A 23,882-nucleotide genomic window follows, 5' to 3' on the forward strand; every position below is an offset into this window, starting at 1 on the left:
AAGAACAGCCAGCAGAGGGGAGCCAGCCCAGGCCCTGGGGGCCCCGACTTAATGAATAGATGAATTCCTCCATCCCAAGTGCGGGAGGCCTCTCTTTCAAAGGGAGGCCGCTAAGTGCTCCTGAGACTCTGGCTACTTTTAAGTGGCTGACGCGCTCCCTCCCTCCGCAGTCTCTGTTGCGCTATTGATTTGAACAACACCTTCTCTGGTCCCAGAGGGCGCAAGGCCAGCCTGGGCCAACCCGCGCAGGAGAGTAGAGGCCAGTAGAGGACGCGTGTGAGGCCCAGCTCATCAAGTGCGCAGACCTGGAGCTGAGGATGTGCGTGTTCCCCAGCGCTCACCAATACCTGTCCCTACCTACCACGTCGTGGGGCAGCCCAGGGACCTCACCTGCATGTGCGGGCCCTGTCCCCTGTCCTTACGGGGCTGGCTCATCCTCGCTGTCAGCCTTGTTCCTAAGAGTTCTACAAAGACACAGAGGCCCTGAAGCCCAGAGAGGGTAAGTCGTTTGCCCTAAGACACACAGCATAAGGGATGGACCCAGAAATACCTCATGTGGGCTCAAGTCTGGGCTCACTGTGCCCCATCGGTGCCTCTCAAAAAGTGGGGCCCTGGGCATGGCAGCAGCAATGGATGTGGGAGTCATCACAAATGGGGCTCCTGAGCCTGGGGAGCAGACGCTTGCTGCAGTTTGGGGTCTCTGCTCTGTGCTAAGGCGGCCCATCCCCAGGATGGAGGGAGGAGCTGGCAGAGAGGGAGAGGCTGCTGCCTGGGGGCGGCCAGGCAGGGAGGCCTTCCTGGAGGAGGTGATGCCCATCTTGACTTGGGGCCTGGTGGTGAGGCGTGTGGCTGAGGCTGGCTTCCAACCTTCGATCCTCCTGCCTCAGCCTCCCCAGCCGCTGGAATGCCAGGCGTGAGCCACCCCTTTTCTCTTTGGGGACAAGTGGAGGCCACTGCCCCACCAGGGCCCCTGCACTGAGGGCCTCAGGGGCCCTGCACTCCCAGCGGCCTTGAGGGGGACACTGTTTCTTAGCCCATCAGGAAGCGGAGGCCCAGACCCGAGGACCGACCTGCTCAAGGCCACTCCGAAGGGCCATCTTGGCCGTCCACGGGGACAGACATCCCGGCCCCTGGGAGCCAGAGCCAAGGGGCCCGGGACATGCTGCTCCTGGGTCCCCTGGGCCCTGCGTCCCCTGGAGTGGGTCCCAGCCACAGTCCATAGACAATTCCCACAGTGACTGTGATTTCTGTGTTAAGAGCCAAGACATCAGGGTTGGGGACCCCGGAGAGCCAAGCGTGACATCACAGGCGCCACAGTTGGCTGCACACGACAGCTGATTATGGCCTAGCTAAGGGGGCTTTGCCCCACGCCCCACGCGGCCAAGGCCAACGCAGCTTGGGGGCCTCCTGGCCAACAGGTTCCTCTTCTTTCCCACAAGGGTCTGGCCCTGGCTCCCAGGTTCTGTGGACCTGTGCAGGAGCCACCGACAAGGGACAGGCACTGACTGATGATTGACAGCGAGGTGACGGAAGCCACCCTAGTGCAACCTGTCCCCGTCCCCAGGAGAGGCCCCTCCAGGACAGTTCCGAGACAGCAGCCACCTTCCTGGAGAACATTCTCTCTTGCTTTAGTAGCCACCTGGTGACATGTTGCTTGCCATCGGGGGCCCATCTCTACTCCTTGGCTTCTGTTAGTGACCACTGGCCTCTCAGGGACAGGGACAGAGTCCCTGAAATCTGGTCACGAGGTCCACTATCCCCTGGGGACTGACCATGCGGAGGACTCTCTAAAAGAGGCTCAAACACACTGGCTGAGTTTTCCTGTTCTTTTCTTTTTGGGGTGCCAGGGGTGGAACCCAGGGGTGCTTCACCCCTGAGCCCTGTCCCCAGCCCTTGTTACACTGTATTTTCAGACAGGGTCTCCCTGAGTGGCTTAGGGCCTCACTCACTTGCTGAGGCTGGCCTCCAACTTTCGATCCTCCTGCCTCAGCCTCCTGAGCCGCTGGGGTGACAGGCCGGCACCTCCACGCCTGGCTCCTTCTTTAAACAGAGACCAGCGGCTCTCAAGCCTTTTGCTGTCAGCATCTCTTCCTGCTCTTTACTGAGGACACCAAAATGGCCTGTGGGGGTCACAGCGATTGATATTCACTCCACTGAGAAACTGAAAGTGACAGGTCCTTTTAGCGCAAAGATACACAAGCACCATTCCAGGAACCAACACACTGCAGAGCTTCCAGAACATTCCACCCATCTGCCTGTGAGAGAGCTTCCAGAACATTCCACCATATGCCTGGGAGAGCTTCCAGAACATTCCACCATATGCCTGGGAGAGCTTCCAGAACATTCCACCATATGCCTGGGAGAGCTTCTATAATAATAATAAATCGTGAAAAAATAAATAAAAATAAAAAAAGAGACACTGCTGCGGTTTTGGGCTGGTTTTCCTGCTTCTCCGGCCTCAGGGGCCCAGACCATGGTCACCAACTCCACCAAGGGGTGGCCCCGGCCTCCCTGGGGTGCCCAGGGGTGAAGGGCGAGGCCCCTGGGCTCCTGTGTGACACATTCGCAGGACGCCCCAGCTGTGGGGCAGCTAAGTGACGGCCAGCATCTCCCTCTCTCTGAATCTAGATGATCCAGCTCCAAGAGCCCAGGTCCCCACCGGGGGCTGTCCCCAGGTCAGGCTGGTGGCAAATTTAGATCGGCTTAAGCTGCTCAGGGCACAGCTGGCCAGGCAGCTCTGGAGGGGATGAGAGACAGGCCGGCGACAACTGAGCGGCCCCCAGCTTGGGTGTGGGTGAGGGGCTGTCCCTGTCCCCACCCCCACGCGGCCTGCTCCAGCGGCTCAGCCCACCCACGCAGCCAGGGCTGGCGCCACCTGTCGCCCTGCAGAGGAACTGCAGCCTGGAGAGGCGCCCAGGGGCTTGGCCAGGCCTGGACACTGGGGGGGGGGCAGCCTTGAACCCCAGGCCGCCCTCACCGCCTGCTCAGGGCCCAGCGGAGGTGACTGTGCCCCTCCCTGAGACGCTGGGGACCTGGCCAGGTGGGGGTGACGCTGTTACCACTCGGCCTAGGCCCCAGCTGGCTCTTGTCGGCCTTAGGTGCTTGGCAAATATCAGCCCATGAATGATGTCACCCCACGGTGAGTCCTGTCCCAGCTTTTGGAATTTGGGGGACAACAGGAACTGAACCCAGGGCTGCTAACCTCTGAGCCCCGTCCCCAGCCCCTTTTTAGTTTCTATTAAGAGACAGGGTCTTGCTGAGTTGCTCAGGGCCTTGCTAAGGGGCTGAGGCTGGCCTCCAACTGGCGATCCTCCTGCCTCAGCCTCCGGAGCTTCGGGGATGACAGGCCTATGCCCACGGCACCCCGTGAGGTAAGCACCTTTTAAAGTTGAGTTCTGGGGGGATGGTAACAGATGATCAAAAGGAGGGTGCGCACCTGCACAGAGGTGCCCTGGGCAGGGGGGACAGCCAGACGAAGCTGAGAGGTGGGCCCAGGTCTGCTCTGAGCCAGGCCGATCTATAGCCCAGAAAGCTGGACACATGGTCCAGTTCCCCTGGGGACTGACCATGCGGAGGGTCCCTAACTCAAGGCTCAAACAGACTGCAACGGGGAGAGTGTCTGGGATCCCCTCTGCTGGGACCCCTAAGGGACTCCTGGAGAAAGATTCTAGAAAACTAAGCTCAGGAAGACCACAGAGACCCTGTGTCCCGGCACCTGGACTTTGTGGGTGGGCACAGTCGGGGCTGATTCCTCCAGGGACATGCAGGGACCCGGCGAGGGAATCTGACAAAGGCGCCCTCTTCTGATGGAGCCAGCTCCGGGGCCAGACAGGGCAGGAATGGCGTTCTCTCTCTGCCAGCTGCTCTTGTGCAGTGTACAACCCGAACATCCGTACACTGGCAACCCTTAAAGCTCTGCTACTGGACCACTGTGATCTTCCTGCCTCGGCCTCCCGAGCCACCAGGAGGACAGGGCTGACACAATGTGGATTTTAAGGCCGACAAAACCCCGACCCCACATCACAGGCCATTAGGAGCGACATCATTTGCTCGGGTCCTCACACAGACAGACAGACTGACTCTCTGCCCTCTCAGAGGTGGCCACACGCCCTGGCCTCCCACATGGAGTCGGGAGCCCAAGCTGGCTCAAGGTCCCGCAGCCAGGCCAGGCCAAGCCTGGTCCCCAGCTCCACCCCCCACGGCAGACCCAGATTGCTGGGGCCGGGGACGGGAGCTGGTCTCTGGCTTCAGGCTCTGGGCACAGAGGGGCCCTTCTTTGCTGTCCAAGAGTCCCTCCTGTTTGTCCGGTGCCAGGCTGCAGCCTGCCCCATCCTGCTGACGGGGAAAATCTGGTGCCAGCGTCCACAAATATGTGTGCTCTCCAGAGGGAGGGGGAGGCCTGGCTTCCCGCTCAGAGAGGGGGACACAGGACAGAAGGAGCCACAGCCAGGGGCAGAGCCAGCCATGGGGGGGGGTCATGAAAATATGTCGGGGGGGGTGACAGATGGATAGATGTAGCCAGGTGCGGTGGCTCATGCCTGTCATCCCAGCTGCTCAGGAGGCTGAGGCAGGAGGATCATGACGTGGAGGCCAGCCTCAGCCACTCAGCGAGACCCTGTCTCTAAATAAAGTATAAAAAGGGCTGGGAACGGGGCTCGGGGGTTAAGCACCCTGGGTTTAGTCCCTGGTGCAAAAACCAAACAAAACTGTACCCAGCTGTTTCTAGCCAGATGTCCCTGTCCTGGCTCCTCTCCGGGGCCTCCCACCCTCTGGAGCCCCAGGGAGCAGCAGCGGCTCGAGAGGGAATGTGCCTTGTCACACACCCACAGAGGCCCCAGGGCAGGGACAGAGCCTCAGCCTGGGCGGGGGCTTGGAGGGACCTGGTTGTACCTTGAGCCATCATAGGCCCTCCCTGACCCTCAGTTTCTTCATCTATGAAATGGGCGGCTGCGCCTCCTCTGCGCGGCAGGAGGAAAGAGGAGGCCCGAGGTGCCCAGCCCCAGGAGGGTCCCTGCTCAGTCATTCTGGTCCCTGGTTTCAGGCCTGAGCCTGGCACGGGGCTGGGGGACGGCGACCCTGACCACACCAGGCCTGGGCCACTGGCCAGGGTGGCAAGGAGGCTGGAAGCCGGAGGTTCACCTCATGCTGGCAACAGCCACCCGCCCCACCAGGGGCAGGCCCTGGACACCAGAGGGGACAGGAGTCCCTGGGTGGCGCTGCTGGGAACCGGCAGGACAGCTGGGGCGGGGACAAGGGCTGGCCCAGGTGCTGGCGGCCAGGTCGGGGACGCCAGCCGTCTCTTACCTGGGTCCTGCGGAAGAGGCCGCGTCCTCCTGCGGCCCTGTCCCTGCTCCCTGGTCCCTCCCAGCTGCACAGCCGCTGGGCCGGGTCACAAACCCTGAGCCCGGCTTAATCCGCCCAAGCCCCAGCCGGACACGTGACCCTCCCCACCGACCTGCTGGGCAGGAGCCAGGGCTGGGCGGGGCCCGCGGGGCCGTCCCTGTCACCCACTCCCCGGGGGCGCCCGGCCTGGCCTGCAGGGTGTGGACACAGGCTAGGGGACCCGCAGAGGAGGGGAAAGGACGCATTTGTCCCCAATGGTGCCGGGTCACCTGGGTTATGGGGGGAGGCGTGCAGGGAAAGACAACAGGGAAAGGGACAAAAGGGACCTTGTTCCTCCCACAGTGCAGATGAGTCCCAGGTGGGCCAGTGACGCCTGGGGACAGGCGGGGACCTGCGGGGGGGGGGGGGGGGGGCAGGGAGTCCCCTCCTTATTTAATTAACTTATTATTATTATTATTTGCTCCTGGGAATTGAACTCACAGTCCCTCGACCCCTGAGCCCTGTCCCCAGCCCTTTTCAGATTTTATTTAGAGACAGGGTCTCGCTGAGTTGCTCAGGGCCTCACTAAGTGGCTGAGGCTGGCCTCCACCTTGCGATCCTCCTGCCTCAGCCTCCTGAGTTGCTGGGATTATAGGCAGGGACTGGGGATGAATTTCTTGAAACACACAATGTCACCAACAGAGTGGACGGCGGGTGGCAGGCGGGCAGGCGGGCGACCTTAAGAACTCTGAAACCCTGAAGTCCATCCTAAGACCCCAGGGAGCCTGGTGCAGGGACAGCCCTGAATGGCTCTTTGCCACAGGGGACATCTGAACGGCCATCAAACGCGTCTGCACACCCCCAAACGCCCCACTAAACCCACCAGGCGACTCTGTCACACACCCACCAGGAGCATCGAGCAACCAGGAGGGGCCCTGGGGCGCGGGAGGCGGAGGCCCAGCGCTTTGTGAATTGGGACAAATACATATTGACCACCAAGGTCGATGCCCTAGAGAAGTCACGCCACGTGTCTGGGGACACTCATTCAAAACCAATAGCTCCAAACTGAAAGCAGGAGAGGGGGAGGTGGCCTACGGACACCACGGAGTACAGGGCGCGGGGCGCACGCCTGTGACCCCAGCAGCTCGGGAGGCTGGGGCAGGAGGATCGCAATTTGGAGGCCAGCCTCAGCAACTCAGCAGGACTCTGTCTCTAAACAAAACATAACAAGGGCTGGGGACAGGGCTCAGGGGTTAAATGCCCCGGGGCTCCATCCCTGGGACCAAAACAAACAAAAGAACAACAACTGGTTTCAAAGGCCCAAAGACAGCCACTCACACAGGTGACCCTGTGGCCACCCGTCCAGCCTGACCTGCCTGCACACCCTGCGCCTATTTATAGACAGCTCGAAAATAAGAAAAGCAAGGTCACATGGAAAGCAGTCGCCCCACCGGTGGCACAGCAGGATGAGCAAGGACCAAGGATGGGGCTCTCACGGAGTCGCCAGGTGTGACAGGCGCGTCCCTGCCATGGTCAGCCTCTGGACCTTGGTGTGACCGCATGCACACTCTCATCTTTTATCAGCATCTTTCCACTTTCTGTGGCCATTATGGGTGTCACAACCTTTCAACCGGTGACTGCTCAGCCATCAGGCCATTATCTCTGAGCTGGAAGACGTCATGGCACAGATAAGAAGTGAGAATCAGAGACGGCAAGGAATTGACCCAAGGCTGCACAGCAAGTCAGAGATCAGCAGGGCCAGGACTAGAATCCGGGTCTCTTTTTTTTTTCCCAGAAGGGTCCTGTCACTGAAAATCCCATTTCACACCAACAGGGGCAGATTCGTCCTCGTGCCACCTCTCAGTCTGTGACACCTCTTCTTAGTCGCCTGTTTGTCCCCACCACTCAGGAAAGCTCTGGGAGGGTCGGGTTGCAGTCTGTGTGCCCCGACGGTCACCCCCAAAACTGAAAACGAACCAGGGACGTGACGGATACTCCGTCATTTCTGGATGCAGCTGACATTTCTATTTGGACTGTGAGGTCCTTGGAGGCTCCTCTGATGTCCCCAAGGAAAGAAATGAAAAACAATCTGCAGGAAGCTGACGTCCCTGCACAGAATGACCTTCTGGTGGCCTCAGGGGGTCAGTGCTATCCTGACCCCATATTTTCTTTCTTTTCTTTTTTGGTCCCAGGGATTGAACCCAGGGACTCTTCACCCCTGAGCCCCGTCCCCAGCCCTTTTTCTATTTTATTCAGAGACAGGGTCTCACTGGGTTGCTCAGGGCCTTGCTAAGTGGTTGAGGTTGGCCTCCAACGTGCTGTCCTCCTGCCTCAGCCTCCTGAGCTGCTGGGATGATAGGCGTGCGCCCCTGCACTGGGCTCATGACCCCGTTTTAAAGAGGAAAAGACTGAGGGTCAGGGAGGCCCAGTGACTCATCTAAAGTCCTGTGCAAAGTTGGGAAGTTGAGAAGTGGCATTTGAACCCAGTCTAGCTGCAGACCGGGCGGGGAGTGGGGGCTGGCTGCTGGTGGCTATTCATGCCTGAGCTCCCGTCCCCCTGTCCCACTGTCCCCAACCCCTTACGGTGCCGGTTTTGACTTAGGGACTTTCCTGGTCTCTAGGAGTTGGGTCCTGGGTGACAAAGTCCTGGGACTCCAGATCCCGGAGGGGAGGGGCTCTGTCTCCTCCTGGCTCACTTTCTGCCCACCCCTGAGGCCTCTGGAGGAGCCAGACAGACCCAGCTCAGCATCTGCATGAGCCACACCATGGAAAGTTCCAGAAAACCCAGGCCTGGTTTTGTTCAGACAAACACCCCATGTAGCATTTCCCCACCCCCAGGACAACCCAGAGCCTTCCACCAAGTCCCCAGATAATTGGAAAATGCAAAACGCAAAAGAAATCACAGGCCCTGAGGCTTGGAGCCGAAATGGGCATGAGAGTCCCCACGGACCCGGATCTGGTCACTCTGCGTGTCCAGGGAGAGGGGACCCTCTCTAAGGCAGCCCGACTCTTGCTTGGATTCAAGTTCAAAGCACAACCCAGACTTAATCAGCCGCCAGCCACCCAGCGTCCTGCCCTCGGGGAGTTTAGCAGGGGGCGGCGACAGGAGGGGACACGGGTGTCCTGGCACACAGGGAGTGACATGCAGGGCTCACAGCCGGCCGGTCCCCGAGGCAGGCTGGCCGACCCTGCGCCTCGGGATTTGTGGGCATCAGCTGGATGCTGGGTCCCCCCAAGAATGTCCCCACACAGTGACACAGGGCCAGGGCTGGAGAGCCACCGACTAACTGTGACTGAGTCCCCAACAGGGGCGGTGGGAGGGGCAGTGCTGGACAGGAGCCTGTGGCCTGGGAGGTGACATCATTGTTTGAACATGAACTTTTCCAGAACCATCCTGCTAGTTAACGGGTGGGCCTGTGGCTTGCAGATGAAGGGGTGACGCGTGTGACAGCCCTGGGACCGCGTCCCCAGGAGCAGGGGCTAAGTGTGCGGCTGGGTTGGAACTGCAATCTGGTGGATGCAAAAACCAGACGGCAGGCCGTCCAGGAGCCTGAGAACGAGGCTGGCGCAGGCGCCCTTCCAAGGTGGCATTGGCTGGGGTAGCCAGGACTGGAGGTTCCAGAGGATGAGTGGGCTCCGGGGGTCTAAAGTCAGGGCCTGCACACGACCCTCTCCTTCAGTGACAACAGACCTGGCTACTCAAAGCAAACTTTGACCAGGGCATAGGGTTGCACCTGCCTGATATCCTAGCGGCTCAGGAGGCTGAGGCAGGAGGATCGCAAGTTAGAGGCCAGCCTCAGCCACTTATAGCAAGGCCCTGAGCAACTCAGCGAGACCCTGTCTCTAAATAAAAAATAAAAAGGGGCTGGGGACGGGGCTCAGTGGGTAAGCACCCCTGGGTTCAATCCAGGGAGTGAGTGAGTAAACTTTTAAAAAGAAAGGACCCGGATGACAGTGATGAAGAACACTAGACCCGGGAGTTGTCAGGTGACAGGGTGGGGGTGGGGTGCCTTCCTGCAGGGGCCAGGACAGGGCCAGGTGCCCTAGGGGGCGACAGGGTCATCAGAAGACCCTGTACCCAGAGTCACTGCACGGCGGTAATGAATGCTAACTCCGAGCTGCGCTGGTATATGGGATCCCAAATCCCAGGGACCTCACCAACAGGGTGGCTTTCACCCAAGCTCATCCATCCAGGAAACAAGAACCCCCACTGTCCACCCCCCACACACCCCCATAACAAAGGGGCAGGATAGAGCAAGACATCTGGTCGACCCTCCCACCAGAGGTCAAGTGCAGCGAGGCATCTGGTCGACCCTCCCGCCAGAGGTCAAGTGCAGCAGCTCAGCTTGAACACCTGGCTGTCCCCAGATCAAAGGGGGCCACATTCTCCCCTCCTAGCAGGGCTTAGAGGCTCCCGAGCGTCCCCTCACTCCCATGGGTGACTAGGAACGCCAAGGGTCCCAGTTCTTCCGGTGTGGCCTTGGCCCTCCCCTCTGGACAACATGGAAGGGTGGGAAGGGGTCAAAGGGGTTGCCATGGGGACATGAGGCGTGGGGCAGGCCAGGTTGGCTGGAAGGACCCGGCTGGCTGCCACCGGCCCTTTAAGGAGCTTTGGACACAAGTGTCAACTCCAAGTCATGAGACACAAGATTACTGAATGTTTGCAAACCAGGCAGCAGCCAGGGCCCCTGCAGAGGGGAGCGAGTGCAGGCCTCCTGCCTTGGTCCCCTCTTCAGGGACCCCTGAGGGGGCACGGGGGTCCCCAGGCAGCAGCTCTCAGGAATGACCAGGGTCCTGGAGGACAGGGGATAGGCCCGCAACCCGGAGTCCTGTGACCTTGGACGTGCTCTTGGCGCTGGCCAGCTCCTGGCTGCAGGATGCTGCCTCCTGCAGGATCCCCCACAGCTGGGCGGGGGCATGTGGCACCCGGGCCACCTCTGCCTTAGCTTTTCCTGCCTGGGGAAGGGCTTGGGGGCTGGGACCATCTCCCTCCCTCCCTGCAGGGGGTTCTGGGCTGGCGCTGGCCAGCAGGTACCAAGGCCTGGGCACAATACGGGGCAGGGGAGGTTGACCAGAAGGCCACAGCTATGTCACCTCCATTCTGACTCCTTCAAAGGGGGCTGCCCAGGCCCCCGGTTGGTGGACACTGACCACAGAATGGGGTAGAAGCCCAGCAGAGCACCCACCAGTGTCGCCACCCAGAGCCCAGCAAGAGCTTCCCAGGAGCCCCTGGGGCATGCCCAGCGCCACACAGCTGGCCGGGCAGGGCCCCTCTGTCCTTGGGAGCCTCTGGCTTGGCCAGGGCCAGGGGGAGGGGACACCCACTATCATCTTTCTGCTCCGTTTGCTCCAGGAACTGATCAGCTGTGACCATGGACAGCTCGGCCGTTTACAGTGGCAATTCCTGGCAGGAACATGGAAGGAGGTCCCCAGGGCGGGGGGGGGAGGTAGGAGGACACGGGAAGCCAAGGCTCTCCGCTGCCCACTCCTTCTTGCCCCTGCGCCCACCAGGGGAAGCCCACGCTGGTCAGGGTGAAGGGGCTGCCCCTCTAAAGCCCTGGCCTAGGAGGGTCCCCTCCTTGGGGACAGGTCAGAGGGGTGTCCTGCCCTAGCCCAACACATCCTGTCGTCTCCAAGACAGATCTGAGATTCTGTGGGGTCCCTTGACCCTACTCCCCAGACCAGGATCCAGCCCCTGGTCCCCAGAGCTAAGACCGGTCCCTGGTCCCTTCCCCACGTGGTGGCAGGAGGGGCTTCAAGCCCGGGAGGTGGGCAGGGCGGCTCTGGAGCCTGGGGCTGCGGTTCCCGGAGCTGCTCCCCCGCCCGCAGCGCGTCCCGGGCTCGGGGCGAATTCCTCGGATGCCACCACCTCCGGCCACCCTGGCTCTGCTGGCCACCGTGGGGAGGCAGGAGCGGATGGGGGAGGGGAGGAGATGAAGGAGTGCGTGGCGACCCCAGGGCTGGGCTGCGGGAGCCGCCAACGGCCCGAGGCGACGACCGCGCACCTGCCACCCGCAGCCGCCACAGTCGCCTTAGAGCGTCGCAGCGCCGCGGAGGCCGCTCCTCTGCGTCCCCGCCGCGCTGCTCCCGGGAGCGACACCCGCAGAGCCCCGGCTCCAAACGCTGGCCCGGGTGTCCCTGCGGCCCTTGGGGTCGCCACAGCCCCGGTGCGGTGTCCCCACTGCGGCCTTCTCGGGAGCCCCCCGCGGTCCCCGCGTCCCCGCCCTGGCTCCTTCCTGCGGCCCGGCCAGCGGCCACCGGAGCTCTCGGAAGGTCCCCGCGCCGCAGCACCCACCCGGCCCCGCGTCCCCGCGTCCCCGCCGCCGCCTACCTCCCGGGTCGCCTGCAGCCGCCGAGCGCGCGCAGTCCCGTCCCCGTCCCCGTCCCCGCGGCGGGCGCGGCTCCTGTGCGTCCGGCCGGCAGGGGGGGGGGCCGCGCACCGAGGAGCGGAGCCGACCCGTCCCCGTCCCCGAGGTGCCGACCTTGGCGGGGCCTCCGCGCTGGCCTCAGTTTCCCCTGCGGAGAGCGCGCGGTGGGGGACGGGCCGCCCCCGCCGCCGACGTCACCCGAGTTGGGGACCGCGGGGGGCGCGCGGGTCGCTGGGGCCGAGCGGCCTCGGGGCCCGGGACGCGGCGTCCCCCGGCATCGCCTCCGCGCCCGGCGATCGCCAATGAGCGCCCGGCCAGGCGCGGCCCCTCCCGAGGACGAGGATGGCCCCGCCGAGGCCACCAATGCCCGGCCGCCGAGGCCCCGCCGGCCCGCGGGTCCGAGGACGCGGCTCAGAGACCGCAAGCCGCTGGCCCGAGCCGCACAGCGCGCCCAGCTGCCGTGTCGCCGGCCACCACGCCCCCCGCCGCTGCGGGACACGCACTCCCCGTAGGCGGGGGGCGGGGTGGACGTGGCCTTGACCCTCCGCGGGCAGCGGGTTGACCCAGCCTTAGCGGGACCCCGGGGACAGCCCTCGGTGGCCTGGGGCGGTCGCGGAGAGCGGGGTGGGTACGGCCCGAGGGTCCCGGGCGGCGGGAGGGAATCGCCCTGGGGGGGAGGCCGGGCCTGGGGACAGCACCGCAGCGGGGCGCTCGGGGGTCGGAAGGGGAACCAGGGGGCGGCGCACAGACGATCCCCACCCCGGAGCGCAGGCCCGAGGCTCGGCCTCCCCGCAGCCCCGGCCTCCCGCAGCCCCAGCCTCCCGCAGCCCGCCCCGCAGCGCCCCCTGGCGCCCAGACGCGGCGACACCGGCGGCCCGAGCGCTCGGCTGCGGCGGTCCAGCCGCGCGAGTGACGTCATGGACCTCAGCTCCGCGGCGAGGAGCTGTGTGACCTTGGGCGAGGCGCTTCCCTGCTCTGGGCTTGGGGACAGAGGGAGGCGGCCAGGTAGCAGTGTGCAGGGACCCAGGAAGGGACACACAGGTCAGACGTGAGACGCGGGCACTCTGTCTGCCACTCTATGGGACATCTCATGGACCTGAGGCAGAAATGAGCCTCCCAGGTGACACACAAGGACACGCAGGCCGGAGGAGGTCTCCCGCCTGCGTTCCCAGGGCTGCTGAGGCTGGGACTCCAATGCAGAGTTCAAGTGCAGGCCTGGCTGCCGTGTTCTCTACCCTGCAGCAATTATTGAGCACTTCAGGTTTTCCCAGAATGTACAGCTACTGGTAACCAGCTGGTCCAGCTTCCGAGGGGACATCTTCCCTCCCTCCCCGCAGGACTCAGCCTGTGGCACCTGTAATCGGGCTTGGAAACCAAGGCCTGAGCCCCACCCCCCCCCCGTGTGATGTCATCCATATTGGTGGAAGTTTTCTAAGAATTAGAAATTAATTTCATAATTTAAATATTCTTTTTTGGGGTACCAGGGATTGAACCCAGGATTGCTTCACCCCTGAGCCCCGTCCCCAGCCCTTTTTTGTATTTTATTTAGAGACAGGGTCTCGCTGAGTTGCTTAGTGCCTCACTAAGTTGCTGAGGCTGGCCTCTAACTTTTGATCCTCCTGCCTCAGCCTCCCTAGCTGCTGGGATGACAGGCCTATGCCCAGTGCCCGGCTCTTGCAGGACTTCTTAGGTGCCTCTCGGCTCTCAGACATGCCATTCCTCTTTCTTTCTCCCACTTCAAGTGCCTGGAGACTCTGGGTTCCTATTTCTTCTCTGGGTCCCCCCACACCCGCAACACCGTGCCTGTTTGGGTTGGAGGTCAGTCCTGTGGCTCAGGGAGATGACACAACTCTGGACACCCACGTGGTCTGGGACACACATGGGGCTCACGTTGGACTCACCACATCGCCAGGTCAAGGGCTCTCTCCTCACTGCACAGTAAGATCCTGTACTTGGTATCCTTCATTTGTCTGTCTTGCCTTCCTGCATTTGTGATTTTTCCTCCTCAAACTAATTTTCTCTTTTCCTCTTTCTTTCTTTCTTTTTTCTTCTTTTTTTTGTACTGGGGATTGAACTCAGAGGCACTGGACCCCTGAGCCATGTACATTCCCAGCGCTTTTTACATTTTATTGAGAGACAGGGTCTCACTGAGTTGCTCAGGGCCTTGCTAAGTGGCTGAGGCTGGCCTCCAACTTGCCATCCTCCTGTCTCAGCCTCCTGAACCTGGGATGACAGGCGGGAGCCACCGCACCTGGCTCAGAAATCACTTTTCGTACTTTTGCTAAAATGGGGAAGGTTTCATGACCATGGAAATCACATTAAAAGCTGCACCCTCAGGACTGTGGGCTTGAGTTCCAGGCCCAGCACACACACAAGTCCAGTGATTTTTGACAGGAGGGACAAGATAGTTCACCGAAAAAGATCCTTCTCCAGCAGCCAGTGTCATATCAACTGTGTGTCCACAGGCAGAGGACGCACTTGGAACTCAGAACGAAGGACGGTCCACAGGGGAAGGTCCAAACCCTGGGATCCCTCTAGGAAGGCAGAGGGCGCGACTTAGATGGTGACGGACAGCACCAGACACCAGCGGCCAAAACTGAGAGCTTGGGTCACCTGTGTTAGCTTCTGTCACTGTGGCCAGACAGCAAGTCAGAGGAGGGGAAGCTGACCTGGGCTCAGGGTGTCAGAGGTCTCGGGCCACAGACGGCGGCCGCCATTGCTGCCATTGCTGGGGTCTGAGATGAGGATCATGCAGGAAGGTCCTGGGGCAGGGAGTGGGGGGGGGAGAGGAGGGAGGGGGGAGGGGAGGGGAGGGAGGGAGGGGGAGGGGGAGAGAGAGGCAGGAAGGGAGGGGGAGGGGGAGGGAGAAAGAGGGAGGGTGTGGGGAGGAGATAGGAGGGTGGGGTGGGGAGGGAGAAGAAGGGGGAGGAGGGGGAGGGGAGGGAGGGGGAGAGGGAGGGAGAAAGAAGGAAGGTGGGAGGGAGAGGGAGGGTGGGGAGAGGGAGGGGAGGGAGAAAGAGGGAGGGTGGGGGAGGAGAGAGGAGGGTGGGGAGGGAGAGGGAGGGTGGGGAGGGGGAGGGGGGGAGGGGGAAGGGAGGGAGGGTGGGAGAGTGGGAAGGGGGAGGGAGGGGGAGGGGGGAGGGAGGGTGGGGCTCAGGGGTCAGTACCCCTGGGTTTAATCCCCAGGACCCCCCCAAAAAAAAAGCCTACTTCATTTTGTGATGATAGACACACAAATGGGGAGGGGGAGGGGAGGGGAGGGGGAAGGGAAGGGAGAGGGAGGGAGGGAGGGAGGAGGGCCCGGGGGAGAGGCCTTCTGGTGCAGGGCCCACAGTGACCCCCCTCTCCTGACACCCCTTCTGCCTGCAGTGACCTCCCAGTGACTCCAGTCCCACTGGGAGGGACATCAGGTCACAGCTCTTACAGTCTAATCACTTCACCCCTGGATGTCCCCGACATGACGGGAGCTGTCGGGAGCCCCTCACGCCCAAGCCACAAGAACGTCAAAATCCAAAACTCTCCCCCCCCCATCACCTGGGACCTTGAAGAGGGTAGGGGACAGAGCCAGCGCAGAGCACAGGGGAGTGAGGCCTGGGCTCCATCCGCAGCACCCACAAAAAGGAAAGAGGAAGAAGAGAGAGAGGGGAGAGAGACGGCCCACCGGCCCTGGGAGAGCGCTTCTGCAAACTCTGATCCAATCATAAGGTCTGATTCCAGAGTGGACGAAAGTCCTGGACGGACATTTCATGAGAGGACAGTGAGCCCTGGCCACATGCTAGTCCTGACGGACATGCAGTCAGAGCCAGGGTGAGCCTCCACGCGCTGTGGCACAGCCACACTCCAAACACAGACAGTGGCCAATGCTGCAGAGACTCTGGGGAAACTGGTCCCCTCAGACACTGCTGCTGGGAAGGGAAGAAGTGGCAGCCACCTTGGAACCAGTCTGGCTCTTACAGAATGAAACACCAGCCAGGCGCGGGGGCGCAAGTCTGTCATCCCAGCAGCTGGGGAGGCTGAGGCAGGAGGATCTCAAGCTGGAGGCCAGCCTCAGCCACTGAGCAAGGCCCTCAGCAACTCAGCGAGACCCTGTCTCTAAATAAAATCTAAAAAGGGCTGGGGACGGGGCTCAGGGGTTGGGCACCCCTAGGTTCAGGCCCTGGAACAATCAATCAATAAAATAATAAACAAGTAAAAACAGAATCACCTTGTGACCCAGAAACTCTGCTCCAAGGACTTGCCCAAGGGAAATGCAAATATATGTCCTCAAGGACTCGTGTATGCAAGTGTCAACAGCAGAGTTATGCATAACAGGCCCTGGACGAAAAGGGTCTGCATGCCCATGAACTTGACAGGGAATGGAAGGTGGTTCCACGGGGTGCTGTACTGAGCCAGCCCATCACGGACGGCCCGAAACCCTCACGCCCAACCAGAGAAGCCACACACCAGAGGCTGTGTGGGTCCCTGGGCATGGGACGCTTGGAAGCCCTCTCTACAGAGACCAGAGGTTCCCCCACGTGGTGACGCAGCCTGGGACCCAGCCACACAGGAGGCTGAGGTGGGAGGATTCCAAGTTCAAGGCCAGCTGCAGCAAGTTCAAGGCCAGCCTGGGCCATGGCGCCCGAGTCTCCATGGAAATAACAGGGTGGGGAGGTGACTCAGTGGGAGAGCACTCCTGGGTTCCGTTCCCAGGAAACACACACACACACACACACACACACACACACACACACACGCACATGCATGATCTGTGATTGCCAAGGACTAAGAAATTGGTCAAGGAATGAGTGAAACAGGCACAAAGTTTCTTCACGTGGTGATGGTAAGCATTTAAATTAAAATGGTGGCCCACACCCGTAATCCTAGAGGCTCAGGAGGCTGAGGCAGGAGGATTGCTAGTTGGAGGCCAGCCTCAGCCACTTCGTGAGTTCCTAAGCCACTCAGCGAGACCCTCTCTAAATAAAATACAGAAAGGGCTGGGGACAGGGATCAGAAGTCAGTACCCCTGGGTTCCATCCCCAGGACTAAAAAAACACAAAAAACCTCCTTTGGTTGTGGTGATGGACACACAACACCATAAATATTCTAGAAACCACGAGTGCCATCTGCAGTGTGTGAGTCATACCTTAATAAAGATCCACCAAACCACGATGACTGAATGCAGTGAAGGGACTTGGGTCGGGTGTGATGGGGACAGGGGCAAAATACGGGCTGAGTGTGAGACCTGGGTTTTGTGTAAACATTGATTTTCCTGAATGTGGCCCCTGGGCCCTGGGGACACGGGAGAACGGAATGACATGTTTTTCGTGTGTCTTTGGCAGGTGGGGCGGGAACCCAGGACCTCACACGTGGCAGCCAAGGGATCTGCTTTGGAGCTCCACCCGCCAGTCTGCCTGTCGCCCCGGCCCCCAGCCCGGGCCTGTTCTTATCTCAGGAGAAACGCACAGAAGGGTTCTTTAGAGGTAAAAGTCAACCCATCGCACACCCCTGGTGACAGTCTACAAGGAAAAAACGTTTTTTAAGACAAAAACTTGGTAGAATGTTGCCAATGATGAGTTTGGGTGGAAGGCGGGCGGCAGAGACTTGTTTTCATTGGATGATCTTGCAGCTCTGCCCGAAGATTGAGATTATTTCAAAATAACTCTTCCAACCCTTTTTTTTTTTTTTGCTATCTGGATTGAACCCAGGGATGCTAACCCCCGAGCCCCGTCCCCAGCCCTTTTTAGGTTTTATTTAGAGACAGGGTCTCGCTGAGTTGCTCAGGGCCTTGCTAAGCGGCTGAGGCTGGCCTCCACTTTGCGATCCTCCTGCCTCAGCCTCCCCAGCTACTGGGATTCTCGTGACTCTTCAGGAAGCCATACGTGTATAGATCCATGGACACCCAAGGAGATCTAGTTGATGTAGCTGTGAACAAGTCTCTCCACACATGTCTGTTGGACTCAAACGAGGGGACACAGTCAGAGGGGCCGGAGTGTGGTGCAGTGCCCACATCTGACACCCGTGCATTCGTCCATTCATCCCGCAGTATTTACTGGGCATCTACTATGTGCAGGAGCCTCAGCCACGAGCCCCACATGCACCAATCCCTCTCTCTGGTGCTGGGTGCAGCTGGGGTTGGGGGGCTCCTACACCAGGGTCAGTGGGTGTGGGATCAACTCAGTGGACCTGGCATCCGGGACCCTGGACTCATCTCTGTCCTGCCACCCCAGATCATAAGGAAGTCAAATTCTGTCCCCACACAGCAAAGAGGGTCACAGCTTTTACCACTGGGGACCACAGACTGAGGAAGAGCCTGCGGTGGTCTGGGGGTGCTTTGGACCCCAGAGATTCACGTTCTGGACGCTTGATCCCCAATGTCACAGAATCGGGAGGTGGTGGACCTCTAAGGGGGGCTTCAGGAGATGCAGGTGTGGTGGCGCACATCTGCCATCCCAGCGCCTGGGAGGCTGAGGTAGGAGGATCAGGAGTTTGAGGCCAGCCTCTACAACTTCATAAGACCTCCCTTAAACAATAAACAGGGCTGGGGACCTGGGGATGTGGCCCAGGGATGGAGTGTCCCTAGATTAAATCCTGAGTATGTATGGGGGGGAGAGAGGGAGAGGGAGAGAGAGAGAGAGAGAAGAAGGAGGAGGAGGAGGAGGAGGAGGAAGGGAGGATTAGGTCACTGGACACCGCCCTCAGAAAGAATCCAAGCAGCTCCCAGTTCTGGGGACCCGCAGGCTGTGGAGGGCGGGTGTCGAGCAAGGCCACCCCGGTGCTTGGAGCCTCTGGACTGGGCCGCTTTCCTCCCAGCTCATGGTCAGTCACCAGGGGTGAGGGTCACAGAGGCTGGCACCAGCTGCTTGGCTGACTGTGTCCCCCTGTGGCTAACCATGTCCCCCTGTGACAGTGCTTGGGGATGAACCCGGGGCGCCTCACCACAGAGCTACGTGGCCGGTCCTTTCTCTTAGTTCTAATTAGACACCGGGCCTTGCTAAGCCTCCAGCCTTGATTGGCGATCCTCCTGCCTCAGCCTCCCCGGGGGCTGGACTCCAGCGCCCCGCCCACCACCTGAGGAACCTCTTTTCTTGGTAAATGACTCAGTCTCGGGGGTTTGCTTACAGCAACGCAAAACAGCCCAAGGCCACCATGAGCACAGCTCTGAAGAGCGTCACCAACATGGGATGGGAGGGAAGGGATCTGGGGCTGGTGGGTGACAGGGTGCAGGGAGTGGGGACAGGGCAGGGGATGCAGTGTCTGGGGGGCACCTTGCTCACCTCCCAGCCCAGACCAGCCACGCAGACGTCCCAGGAGGCCCCCAGGGTCCCCATGTGTCCCAGAGCTGCTCAGAGACGCCAGCTCCGAGAGCTCCCAGGATTCCCAGGCTGGGAGCCCTGAGGATTTTGCACCCCATATGTCTGCCTGCCGCCGCGGGAGGCCAAACACACGCTGAGCTTCACACAAACAGACGTCACCTGAGAAGTAAAATCCACCGACTTCAAATTCATCCCAAAGTGGTTCCCGGTGGCTCCCTGTCATCGCGTAGCGATTTCAGCCAGGGGTCGGAAGCCTCCTGTGCCAGCGGTCACGATCCCTGAGGATCCGAAGCCAACTTCTCGCCTGTCATCCCAGGGGCTGGGGAGGCTGAGGCAGGAGGATCACAAGGTGGAGGCCTCAGCCTCCACCTCAGCCACTCAGCGAGACCCTGTCTCTAAATGAAAGATAAAAAGGGCTGGGGACGGGGTTCAGGGGTCAAGCAGCCCTGGGTTCCATCCCTGGTAACAAGAAAAAAAGAAATAGCTACCGAGGCCATGACACACCCCAAAGAAAAGCCCCAATGCGCAAAAAGACCCGCGATGTAGTTGGCTTTGAAGAAAAGGGACGGGGACACACGTACCGCTTACCCCGCCTGCGGGGACCCAGAACCAGCCGGGCCAGGGCCTTGGGGATCGAGCAGAGACCTTGGACTCCTTACAGCAAAGGACAGAATCAAGGACAGAGGGGAACCCCAGGACAGGGACAATCTCCTCCCGCACCTCAGACTGCGAGTGCACTGACCGCAGGACGCAAAGTGACCCCAGGGACGTCACAGCACAGAACCAACAACCCAGGCAGTAAACGGGCCAAGGGGCGAGTGGACGCCTCGCAGACGGAGAGACGCCACGGTCACCAGCTCAGGGGACGGCCAGCATCGCAGCTGCTAGAGGCCGGGAGGCCAGAACCACACCGAGGTCCCATCCCAGCCAGGCAGAGTGGCCGCCACCAAGAACCCAAGCGACGATAAGCGTGGGCGAGGAGGCAGGGGAAAGGCCACCCATCCATGGCTTGGGGGACCGCAGACCCCGTGGAGGGCAGGATGGAGACGCCTCAGAAAACTGGGAACCAGCATGGGACCCAGCTGTCCCTCGCCCCGGTCTATACCCAGAGGACTTAAAATCAGCACACGACAGGGACACGCCACACCAGTGTTTATAGCAGCTCAATTCACAACAGCTAAACTGTGGAGCCAACCAGATGCCCTTCAGTGGATGGATGGATAAAGAAAATGTGGTCCGTTCACAGTGGAATACTACTCAGCCCTAAAGAAGACCGAAATGATGGCGTTTGTAGGAAAATGGACGGAGCTAGGGACTCTCATGCTAAGCAAAATCAGCCAGTCCCCCCAAACCAAAGGCCAAGTGTCCTCTCTGACATGGCGGGTCCTGGACCCGACCTCCTGGGGCCCAGAGTCCCCCACCCCGTGAGACCCCTGACAAAGGACCCCAGCCGCCAGGCCCGGGAGGGGGCTGTGCAGAGGGTCTTCCGTGTGCCCTGAAGGAACAGCACAGCCCCTGGCCAAGGTCACCAAGGTCCAGAGTGGTCTTGTGACCCGCCCAAGGCCCTGCCAAACACAGGGGCCCGTCCAGAGCCAGGAGCCAGCGCCGGGACTTCCCCGAGTTAGTGACAGTGACAGTAAGGCACTGCACCTCACTGCCTGGGTCCCCGGGGTGTGGCCGGATGCCTGGGGCAGGCTGTGACATCAGCAGGAGGCAGGAGGGGGGTGTGCTCTGGGGCTGAAAGAGGAAGCGAGGTCCCCACCTCACCCGTTGCCAGGTGACAGGTCACCCTCCTTTGACCACTTCCCCCGGAAATTCCCCCGGAAATGCCTGAGGAGGCCACGGAGGGGAGTTCCTCTGGAGGAGGCTGAGGGCCTCAACCCTCTCCATCTCCTGCCCGGCTCCTCGCAGAAACCCGGGGCCAGGAGGATCGATGACAGGTGCAGCGTGTGACTGGTGTCCTGGCCCAACGGAGACGTTCTTATTGATTTCAAGGACAACAAACATGGCTGACAGGGTAGCAAGAACAAGGAGGCCGAGGCAGGAGGATCCCAAGTTGGAGGCCAGCCTCAGCCACAGCAAGGCCCTGAGCAGCTCAGCGAGACTCTGACTCTAAATAAAATCTAAAAATCAAGAAGGCGGGTTGTGGCTCCTTCTGGGGACTACAGGCATGTGCCACCACGCCCGGCTTAAATGACCATTTTTAAGTAGCATAAGTTCCAACTGAGAAAGGTCTTTTCACTTGGGGACCTTCATTAAGCCGTTGCTATGGCGCCAGGGCGTTAACCCTGCCTGTCCTGAGCCCGCACCTCCCTGGCGCGTCCCAGACTGGGTGGCCCCTGAGTAGCTCAGTGCCCAGAACCCAGGACCCCTGGCTCCCTGTGGCTGCTCGGGGACAGGTGGCCGTCCCAGCCAATGCTGAGTGGGGACTTTGCCTTCCCACTTCCCCCAGGGCTCCCGGCTGTGACAGGCTGTGACAGGCAGGATCCCAGGCTGGGCCACCATCTGCTGGGAAGGGTTGTGACAGGCGACTGTCCTGAGGACGGTGACTTCCCCATATGTCCCCAAGAGGGGTGGCACCAGCAGCCTCCGTGTGGCAGACAGAGACCACGGAGAGTAGGGGGGACACGTCCCCTGGCGCACCAAGGCCAGGGCTCAGCCTGAACCCAGAAATCTCCGTGGCTCCTCCTCCCCAGGGTGGGTGGACACAGTGACCCCAGGTGGCGCCCGCACACAGTCGGCGCCTACTAAGTGCTCATTCCTCCCCCACGGCTACAGCTGAGGCTGCCTGTTTGGGTTTTCTTTTCTTTTCCTTAAAAAAAAAAATCTGAATTGGACTGAATGATTGTGACAGAAATCCCCAATGTTTTGGGGACCAGTGACTGAACCCAGGGGCCTGTCCCCAGCCCTTCTTTGCATTGGATTCAGAGACAGGGTCTCGCTGAGTGGCTTAGGTTCTTGCTAAACTGTTGAGGCTGGCCTCCAACTTGCGATCCTCCGGCCTCAGCCTCCCCAGTCACTGGTGTGACAGGCGCGTGTCACCGTACCTGGCTTTTTCTCGGGGATGGAGGTGGAACTCGGGGTGTCCTGCGATCTAGACAAGTGCTCAGCCACTGAGCTGTGTCCCCAGCTGCGGGGTCACCTTTCACACCCCCCCCGGGGGGCTCATCCCCAACACCGCGTGAACACAGACCCTGACTTTGAACTCAGGAACCGCAAGGCGCAGCCCGGCCTGGGGTGGGCGGGTCCTGACTTGACCCAGGGCTCCCGGCTGAGCCTCCATCAGTTGCCGCCTCCTCCAGGAAGCCTTCGGGGTAGCCTTCAGGGAGGCCCCGTCCAGGCTCAAGGTTCCTCCTCTGGGCTCCCCGGGGCTCTGAGCGCCCACCCAGGCCCACCGCCCTGTGCGGTCATTTCCTCTTTCCTGTCCCACCTCCTGGGGGCATTGAAGCAGCCTCAAGACAACAGCCATGTGTTGGTCACCAAGGCCTGGCCCCTGCAGCCCGCCGGTCACAGGGCTGGGGACAGCGGAGTGTTTCCTGAGCATTCACTACCTGCCAGGTACAGAGCCAGGAAGGTCCACAAGGAAAGTACCAAAGTCCCCCCGGGAGGTGGCTGTGGGGAAGTCCAAGCCACTAACTTGGTCCCCTTGATCTAGCCATTCCTGAAGGCGGGTCACTCCTGGACTGTGTCCCCACTCACAGCACCTCTCTGTGCCCATTCCTACTCACACGCCACACCTGCCGCAGACGTCCCCTCCTCCTGGCATGTCCCAGGGCCCAGCTCCACTTGGGGACCATCCCCCAAGGCCCTTTGAGTCTCTGGGGGACCCACAGATCCTCAAGATTCCACTCTGGATCATTCCAGAACGAAACGAAGAACTGAAGCCGTCAGTTGTCAGCAGCTCCTGACGGGTGGGGGTGGGGCGTGGCACTGGACATTGCCAGACGGGGACAGGGCCCTGGGGACAGAGGGCCGGAGAGGCCTGCCCAAGGCTGAGGCCTGACAAAGCCACCATTCTCTCTGCCCTGAGTCCCCAACTCAGGCTGAGGGGACAGAGCAGGCAGCAGCCGGCACCCACCAGGGTCTTGCAGCCAAGGTGACCTTGTGCCCCGAGGCCTCAGTGTGCCCAGCTGTGACATGGGTGCCATCGGGAGTCCCTGTTTGTCTGAGCGACTCCAGGGCCCAAGAGCGCAGCCCCAGGTGGCCCTGGGTGGCCCCGGGTGGCCTCCCGCCCCGGGAGCCACTCACTTCCTCCCACAGCCGAGGCCCCTTCCCGCAGCCGTGGAGACCCCGGGCCCTGGGCCACCAGGCAGGGACACGGGCCCAGAGAGCTCGGGGGACAGAGGAGGACCCCAGAGTCCCCGCGCTCTCGCCTGGCAGCCGCCAGCCCCTGGGTCCCCGGGCCAGCTGGGTGGTACTCACAGTGTCCAGGGGAGGGGCCGAGGTCTCCGGGGGCCCTGGGCCCCGCCTGACTGCTCCGCGGGGGTAGGGGACAGTGGCCCTCCCACAGCAGGTCCTGGGGTGTGACGTCGCCTAACTTCCTCCCCGCCCCGAGGCATCCAGGAAGCCACACCCCGGGGACAGGGTGCCAGGCACCCAGGTCCTGGCCCGACGCAGCGAAGGCGGCCGTTGCGGTGTGGCCAGCCGGTGGCCCATGGCTTCGCTGGGCCGGGGACATGAATAATGCAGGGTCACCCGGGCGCCCTGGGACGATCGCGTTTCGGGGCCACTCGAGTTTCGGGGAAGCGGCTTTGTTGGGAGCGCCAGGGCCCAGCTGGGGCACTGGCCACACGGTCACCACCCCGTCACTCGGGGCCAGCGAGCCCAGGACAGAGGCTTTGGGACAGGTGGCCCCGGAGAGGGCGCCCTGCGTAGAAAGCACCAGGGGCCAAAGGGGGCC

At 61.3% G+C, this 23,882-nt stretch overlaps 1 protein-coding gene across 6 annotated transcripts in view; it reads right to left on the reverse strand.

Moving 5' to 3' along the window:
- Iqsec1 (IQ motif and Sec7 domain ArfGEF 1) overlaps positions 1–23,882 on the reverse strand; it is a 179,699-nt gene that overhangs the window by 42,011 nt on the left and 113,806 nt on the right. The window contains exon 1 of one of the 6 annotated variants that reach the window (XM_026415077.2): positions 23,405–23,436. The exons of the other annotated variants lie outside the window; for them this stretch is intronic. The gene's annotated coding sequence lies outside the window, so the exon portion shown is untranslated. Of the gene's footprint in view, positions 1–23,404; positions 23,437–23,882 lie in introns of those variants that run through there. 6 annotated transcript variants of the gene reach the window in all.

Source organism: Urocitellus parryii, chromosome 16 (genome assembly GCF_045843805.1).
Source record: "Urocitellus parryii isolate mUroPar1 chromosome 16, mUroPar1.hap1, whole genome shotgun sequence".
NCBI lineage: Eukaryota > Metazoa > Chordata > Mammalia > Rodentia > Sciuridae > Urocitellus > Urocitellus parryii.